Source organism: Hemitrygon akajei, chromosome 24 (assembly GCF_048418815.1).
Source record: "Hemitrygon akajei chromosome 24, sHemAka1.3, whole genome shotgun sequence".
NCBI lineage: Eukaryota > Metazoa > Chordata > Chondrichthyes > Myliobatiformes > Dasyatidae > Hemitrygon > Hemitrygon akajei.
The window spans coordinates 21,943,105-21,950,961 of record NC_133147.1 but is presented as its reverse complement, the minus strand read 5'-3'; the positions used below and the strand labels follow the sequence as shown (position 1 = coordinate 21,950,961).

The 7,857-nt window shown below is 38.9% G+C and overlaps 1 long non-coding RNA gene across 1 annotated transcript; it reads right to left on the bottom strand.

Annotated features, from left to right (window-relative positions):
* Positions 1–203: 203 nt before the first annotated feature.
* LOC140715954 (uncharacterized) lies at positions 204–7,614 on the bottom strand. Its single transcript, XR_012096224.1, has 5 exons — positions 6,229–7,614; positions 5,921–6,083; positions 3,025–3,117; positions 2,679–2,882; positions 204–2,363 (listed from the first exon to the last, which is right to left on the bottom strand). It is a non-coding gene; the product is annotated as an uncharacterized lncRNA (long non-coding RNA).
* Positions 7,615–7,857: the final 243 nt, after the last annotated feature.

The following is a 7,857-nucleotide window of genomic DNA, read 5'->3' as shown; positions in this document are numbered from 1 at the left end:
TCTTTGAACTCAGCGGGTCAAGTAGTTTCGCTAGAACCAAGAGTCAACGTTTTGGGTCGAAACTCGCCATCAGTGATTCTAGCCTACTGAGCTTTTATTTTGTTCTGAACACATCATCTGTGATCTCCTGTGACTCAGAAAGATATGGCATGACTCCCAAAGAAATATTGACCTTACAGAACCATTACTTGCCTGATCCGCAGTTTAATTGTACCGCTCATGCGGGAGGTTTGTATTTCATTTGTTTTTATTAGTGTCATTACTAATTGCATTGTGCTTCTTGTCACAATGAAAGCAAGGTTGATCGTTTGTGCACTTATCATGAGTTTATCAGGATTGAAATCGTTTTCTTTATTTTCTTTTCGTTACAGTTATTATTTTTCACCAGATATACACAGGAAGTTCAGGAGGTAAGTCAGAGAAAACATATTCAAGTGTCCTCTGCACGTCTGTAGATGTGAATATTAAATACCGATAAATTTGAAGTCCTAAATGGAAATCTGGAAATTATTAACAAGGGAATGCTATCTAGAAGATGGATAAGGAGATAGGTTGGTCGCACTTTCTAGGATTCATTTCATATAGAGCTATGAGGAAAGTGAGGATAAAATAAGGAAACATGTATGAGTCCAAGGATGTAAATACTAAGTTTCTTATAATTAAAAGAAAAAAAAATCAACGGAAGGATCAACGACGAATATGTTTCTCAACTGTCTTAGGAGACGGCCTGTCCTCACAACTGGAAGAGGCAAAGGAGGCTCAAAATGCATCAATTTAATCATTTTTCTTACTTCATTGATATATCTACTTATCTCTCTACATGACGGAATTAGCTTTTCAAACTCGTTGACAGAGAAGAGGTAAATGCAGTGAAATGTACAAAAGATGGATATAAGGAAGAGGTGAGAAGAATGACACAACTATTTGGAGGGTACAGAGTTGTGAAGCGGCACCTTTGAGTTCATACTAGTAGACTTTCCTGCAAATCGGCAGATGTTTAATAAAGGTCAAAACATGAGCAAATGTATTTCCTACATATTAAAAGAATGCCCATGCCAAAATCAAGTTGTGCATTTGCTCGAATATGTCAGATATATAATGTTAATGAGATGCTGAAGGGAGCAATAGCCCTGGAAGGCTTCACGATGTGTTCTCGTTTAACACCATGGTAGAGATTTCAAAATAATTTTTTAAGATGCCAGTATTCTGATGTAGTTCAATCCTTATCTATGGAGAGAGAAACAGCCAATATTTCAATCTTGAATGAATGCAGCGAAACAATTTGCAAATCTCTGTGGTGGAAGTCATTGTCAATATTTCTGGTCTTAACTGAAAGCAGAAAATGGTGGGAAAATCGGAAACTCAGCCAGTATTTATAGAGAGTGAAAAGAGAGTAACTGTTTCAACTAGGTATCTTTCGTTCTAAGGAGGTCGATTTGGATAAGCTTCGGTGATATTCCCTGGAGAGAAGGTACAATTGAGAATATCATAAGATCCTAAAATAGAGGAGCAGAATTAGGCTATTAGGCCATTGAGTTTGCTCCGCTATTTCATCATGGCTGATCCATTATTCCTCTCAACGCCAATCTGCTGCCTTCTCTCTTCATGCCTTGACTAATTAAGAATCTATCAAGCTCTGCCTTCAAAATTCGTAAAGACTTAACTTCCACCGGTGCATGTGGCGACGAATTCCACCGATACACCACTCTCTGGTAATAAATTCCTCCGTTCTAAAATTATACCATTCTATTCTGAGGCGTTGTCCTCTACTCTCCAAAAAGCAGTTGAAAGTACAGGATGATTCATTTGACTACATAACAAGAACAATTATCATCGGAGAAAGCGGAAAAGGCCAAATGGAATATGGAAAACCAACATATATAAAGAATTGGTGTGTGTTACTGTCCGAAGAGGAAGAATACCCGTCGCATTTAGTTGTGCATATGTACAGCGTAAAGACCACAAATGAATTAACTGTGTGTAAATAAGTCTCTCCTATACCCTACATATAATGGATATGTCATCGAAATCGTTCGGTGTGAACATGGGATATCCTACTACTCAATTAAATGCCATTGTGATCACCCGTTTCCACTGCAGTGCTGGCCAATGTTATTTGTCTTATTATCCTCTTTTATCCCATGGATTCGATCTGTCAACCTTGTCACCTTGATATCCTCCTTATCATGTGATCTCAATGGATTTTCTACATACCGGAAATTGTGGCCATGTTTGCAGCATTCTGCTACACAAGCATTATTATTTCACGATAAATTACGTTTTCCTCCAAAAGAATTCATCATATTATTCAACGGCCTGTTATATCTTCCATGTGGTGTTCAATAAATAGTTCAGTTGAAACACTAAAACGAGACAAAACGAGATAATTAGTATTGGCTACTATTTTACTATCTCTTACATATTTGTGCCGACTTTCAACGATTGCAGTCATTAGAGTCATGGAGTACAGGGCAAGGAAAAATTATTTTGGACCAAGTAGTCCATGACGAATAAATTGCCTCCTTTAGAGGAATTCGATTGTTTATCATCTTTAATAACGCATTTGAGCTGGAGGCCAAATGTGTGTTTCACAGGTAAAGAGTGTTAAAATCTGAAGCGAATGCTTGCAGATTACTGAATGCTTCTTTATGTACTGTGTATATATAAAATCCCTGCACCTTCTGAATTCCTCCAGTGTTCTGACAGTGCTGTTCAAGACTTCCAGAATCTGTCGAATCTCTTCTGATAAAGTCGAGACTGCCCAATTAATGCCGTTCACTCTAGATCAGTGTGGGAATTCTTGTTTGCAGTATTATTGACAAGGTTACTTGTTCTTATTCGATTCACGATTGTTATGTATGGATCAGAGAACACCATTTCGACTGCATTTCATATAAATAATAGAAAAAAAACAGAGGCTAATAGCCATAGCATGTCAAAAAATATATTGTGTTTTTTTGCAGATTGCAATAAAACACGTAATGATTTTTCAGCTCCTTAGTGCCGTATAAAAACAATACTCACATCCACGGTGATAGCTACAATTTATACAATATTCGGCATTCAAAGCGTGATGAATAGCGTTTTCTTGTATTTGATGAAACAGTCCGGGCTTTCCTGCAGAAAACAATAAAAAAGAAACGTTTGCCAATAATGTCGTAATACTGTTTCTCAGTGATCATAGACTTCACTAAAACATGTATGAAAATAAAATATTGGGTTATAACATGTTTCTTTTTCTCTCATAGGTCATATTTAATTCGTAGTCGGACAATTATTAGACTTTTTTTCTCTTTTTCATGTTATGTTTCTTTGGTTTCTCGAAGGTCAATATAATCTTACGCTACGGCTAAACCCAGCGTTGCAAGCGGTCGTTAGAGGAGAAAATATAACCATCGTATGCAGTGTTGAGCCTTCTTGTTCAGAAGGGTGGTTTTATTTATACAAAAGCAGCCAGAACAACTATGCAGATAGGAACCGAGCAATTGACGGACAATGTTCGATCTCCTTTGAAATTCGAGGGAATTTAAGTGAAAATTACACTTGTGGTTATACTGCACTTGTATCTGGAGTGTGGGCAAAACCTCTGTACAGTGATCCGATATTTGTTCCTGTAACAGGTAAGCCATAAGCTGGAATGATCAGTAGAATTATGATATTTTCATTCAAAAATGTAATTGACAGAATTCCTCAATACTTGTCTATGGTAGGGTGATTTGGTTAATAATATATCCTGAGCGTTTGCTGTGCGAGTGGAGAGGACAGATGTATTTCACAGGAAAACATCGCAATGCCCCATACAACAAATACCTGTTGACTCACGTATGTCAAGAAACCAATGTTGAAAAGAATAAATTTTAGTTTAATTATGCATATGTTACGCATAAACTACGTAACATAATAAGCCATTAAGTTGAAACATTGCAGAAAATAGTTCAGAGTCTGCTAGCGATATGAAGAGATTGAGCAGGCTTAACTCTTTGGAGCGGAGGAGACTAAAGAGTGATCTTATAGCGGTATATATCACATAAAGGCGATAGACAGTGGGAATAGATGCAATAATTTACCCTTATAGATGTAGAATCAAGAACTAGAGGGTGCGAATTGAATATGAGAATAGAATGAATTAATAACATAACGACGGAAATCCAGGAAGCTGTTTTTTAATGGAACGAACTGCCATAGAAACTGCGTGATGAATATGAAATAATAAAAAATAGAGAATACCTGGAACAATACGGGTACATGAAAAATTGAAAGGGACATAGGTCAGATGCCAGAAAATGAGATGGCATCACATGGGCATGTTTCTCGGCATGGATTCACACTCGGCAAGATTCACACTCGACTCCTTGACTCTAAACGGAAATATTATTCCATCTCTCACCTATTTCGTTAGCGATTTCTAAATTATTTGACAACCGAAGTCAATTACACGAACAGACTGCTTGACACAAGCATGCACCATAATCTTGGCAGTATCTCTTAATATAATCTGACCTTTAGAAAAATAAATCAACCCGAATAACTACAAAACGTATTCACATTAATGTCATTGGGGGCGATAAAACAGTGACAAGGGTAAATTTCATATTATTCTAGGCCCGTAATAATTTAGCTTTACATTGTTCCCTGACTGAGAGTCTAATGGGCAATGCATGGTTACATGATTCAGGAAAAAAAGGATAAATAGAAATTACAATGCAGGAATTTTGGGGTATACAGCCACGATGGGCAGAGATACAATGAATAAACTCAGTCTTTTTCGCATGGCTCAGAAATCAAGAAGTAGAAGGCATAAAATTAGGCTGAAAAGAGAAAGATTTAACTCCACCATGGACCGCCCAAGCTACTGAGAAAGGGGGAGGGGCGGACGTGGGCCCAGCGACTCCATCCCATAAAATTCCGGTGTAACAGGAACACCAACAGAATCTCCATAAACCTCATTCCTGGTAGAGGGAGGATCTTCGCTTAAAAGACTTATTAAGTCATCTGGCTGCCGAATATCAGTGGAAGCCGCAGGGCCAGTCAAACTAACATCCAGGACCAATACCAGCTTGGCTCAGGATAGAGGAAAATGGCGAGCTGCTGAAACCTACTCCCCAGCTGGGGCGACTGAGCCTCAGTAAAAGAAGGAGATAAAGATTTAGTCCGATCTTTATAATTAACTTTTTTTTTACACAAAGTGTGGCACCTATACGGAATGAGCTGCTAGTGAAATTCGCTGTGCTAGTACGGTACCAGATTTTAGAATTTTGTTGGACAACTGCATGGAATAGAAGGGTTTAGAATGTGTAATGCCCTGATTCATATTTTTACTGTTATGCTGTATGTGTTTCACTTTGACAGTTCTGTAAGAGCGGCTGCTTTTCAGCTTGCTTCGTTTTTAGTTTGTTTGTGTCATCGTTGAAGATAAGAGATGAGGAGAAATGTGTACCATCGAATTAGGATGGTCGAATTAAGAGGAGGTTTCTCTGGTGAAAACAAGAAAACACAGCAAAAATTCTACATTTTCAGAAATAGTATAGAGCAGGCAGACAGTAAGGTGCAAGGCCGAAGTGGCGCACATTGTGAATTCAAGAACCCAGCTGATCGTACTAGGCGACAGATTAATTATGTTAATAACACCGAGATAAAAGCTGTGACTGAGCGTTGTAATACGTACTTTCAGGTTTTTAGCTCTTCTGCCCGATTTTTGAGAGAAATTGTGGAGATACTAGGATGTGAGGGTCTTTGATTATAGTGGCTGCTGTACCTACATATCATAGGGAGCAAATACCGCGCCGTGATTTGACCATTGTCACAGCCTTTAAACCGTGTGTACACGGCTTTTAATATCGCCTCCATACTAAAATTATGTATAAGCTACAGCACCAGAGCTCTGAGTAACGCCACGCTAAATAGAAATAACAGTAGTTACCTTCTTAGTGATGGTTTACAAACATAGATTGAAACAGCGGTTTTCCATATATTTAGTCACATCCAGTTGGCTTAAGATCGTTGAGTTGATTTTCCCAACGACTTTCGGAAGATTATCAGTGGATCAATGGTTTTCTATTCCATTTCGGGACTAAAGAAAATATCTACGTAGGAATATAATGTGAATGATTGGTTAGAAGTCTTTGAACCTACATATCATCAGCGAAACTATTAGTATAATTTTGCACTGACTAACTCTGCATGTGGTTCATTAATGTTAAAAAGAAAAAAAATTCTTCTTAAACTCACAAAATACTGGACGAACTCAGCAACCCGGGCAGCATACATGGAAAGGAACAGTCAACGTTTCGGATTGAGAACCTTCTTCGGGACTGGAAACGAAGGGAGAAGTGTCATGATAAGCAAGTGGTGGGAGAGAACGTATGATAGCCAGAAAGTACGTGAAACCAGGTGACGTAGGCGGGGTGCAGGTGAGAGGGGGAATCTGGGAATCTATAGGAGAGGAGAGTGGAGCAGAAATGAACAGGAAAAGGGAGAGCACCAGTGGGAGCTGATAGTTAAGCAAGAGGAGGTCAGGGTCTAGAGTGGGGAAAAGAAGAAAAGGGGAGGGGGAGGGTACTGTTTATTGTTATCGGAAGGAGAAATCGTTATTTATGACTCCAGGTTGGAGGCTGCCCAGATGAACTATAAGTTGCTGCTCCTCCACCCTGAGTCATCTGCATTGGACCGACATGTCGCAAAGTGAAAGGGAAATGAAATTAAAATGTCAAGCCAGAGGGATGCTCCACTTTGGCGAATTAAGCGGAGGTGCTCGAATAAGTGGTGTCCGTATTCGTGACGGCTCCCACCAGTGCAAAAGAGGCCGCATCAAGAGGTCAAGAAACAATAACAGACCCTAGCCGATTCGCGGTTTAAGTCTTATCACACATGGAAATACTGGATGGGACCCTGAATGGAGGTGAATGGGCATGTGTAGCACTTTGGCCGCTAGCAGGGTTAAATGCCAGAAGGGGGATAGATGGGGAGGGGTAATGGGCAAGGAAATCACGGAGGAAGCGATCTCTGTTAAAAAGCCAAGATTTCTGTGTGTGTATGTGTGTGTGGGGAGCGGGGGTGGTGGAGGGAGGTGAGATAAAGATATGATTGGTCTCGTGATCTTCTAGTAATACATTATTGAAGAAATGTACACTGAGGTCGAAAGTGAATTTTCCGTAAAAATAAGAAAGATATTTCAATGCTAATACTAGTAAATCAATTTAAACAAAACTGTTTTCTGATGGTGTGTGCTGGCAACAACGGAACCCAGGTGCAGAGGAAGTGCAGACTCCCATGTAGAGACAGGAGCTAGAGCTTATATATAGGAATTGCAACTGAACGTCAATGGCTCTACAGAGAGACACTGCGAGATAAAACATTCTCAAAACTAAGGCCCCACAATAAAAGTTAAGAAGCATCCACTTATGTTATACAGATGCAGGAAATCCCCAAGCTTAGCAAAATGAACAAGACGATGTTAAACAATTAATGACATTCGATCAACAATATTTAACCAATTGAAGTTTTACGGAATCCTCGGAGCCCAACACTCTCCAGCTCACAGCACAGGGCCAAAAACCTCATTGTAGTCTTCCAGCGTTGGCATTCATCATTCCGAAAACAATGCTATTCATGATGTTGAATATCTAGAAAAAACAAATACATACATAGAGAATGGTGCAGAAATTCGGCAGCTTGTTTATGAAAACTAATAAACCTACTGATGAAGGCTTCTGCTGTTTATTCATTTCAGTTGATATTTTTCAGAGAGTTTTTCTTTCTTGGAGATGACGGTAATTGTCAATCTTTTTACATAATTTCTTTTGTTTTATTTTGTAGGTTTGTTTCTTGATGTATTTTAAGATCGACGAATTAGAATTT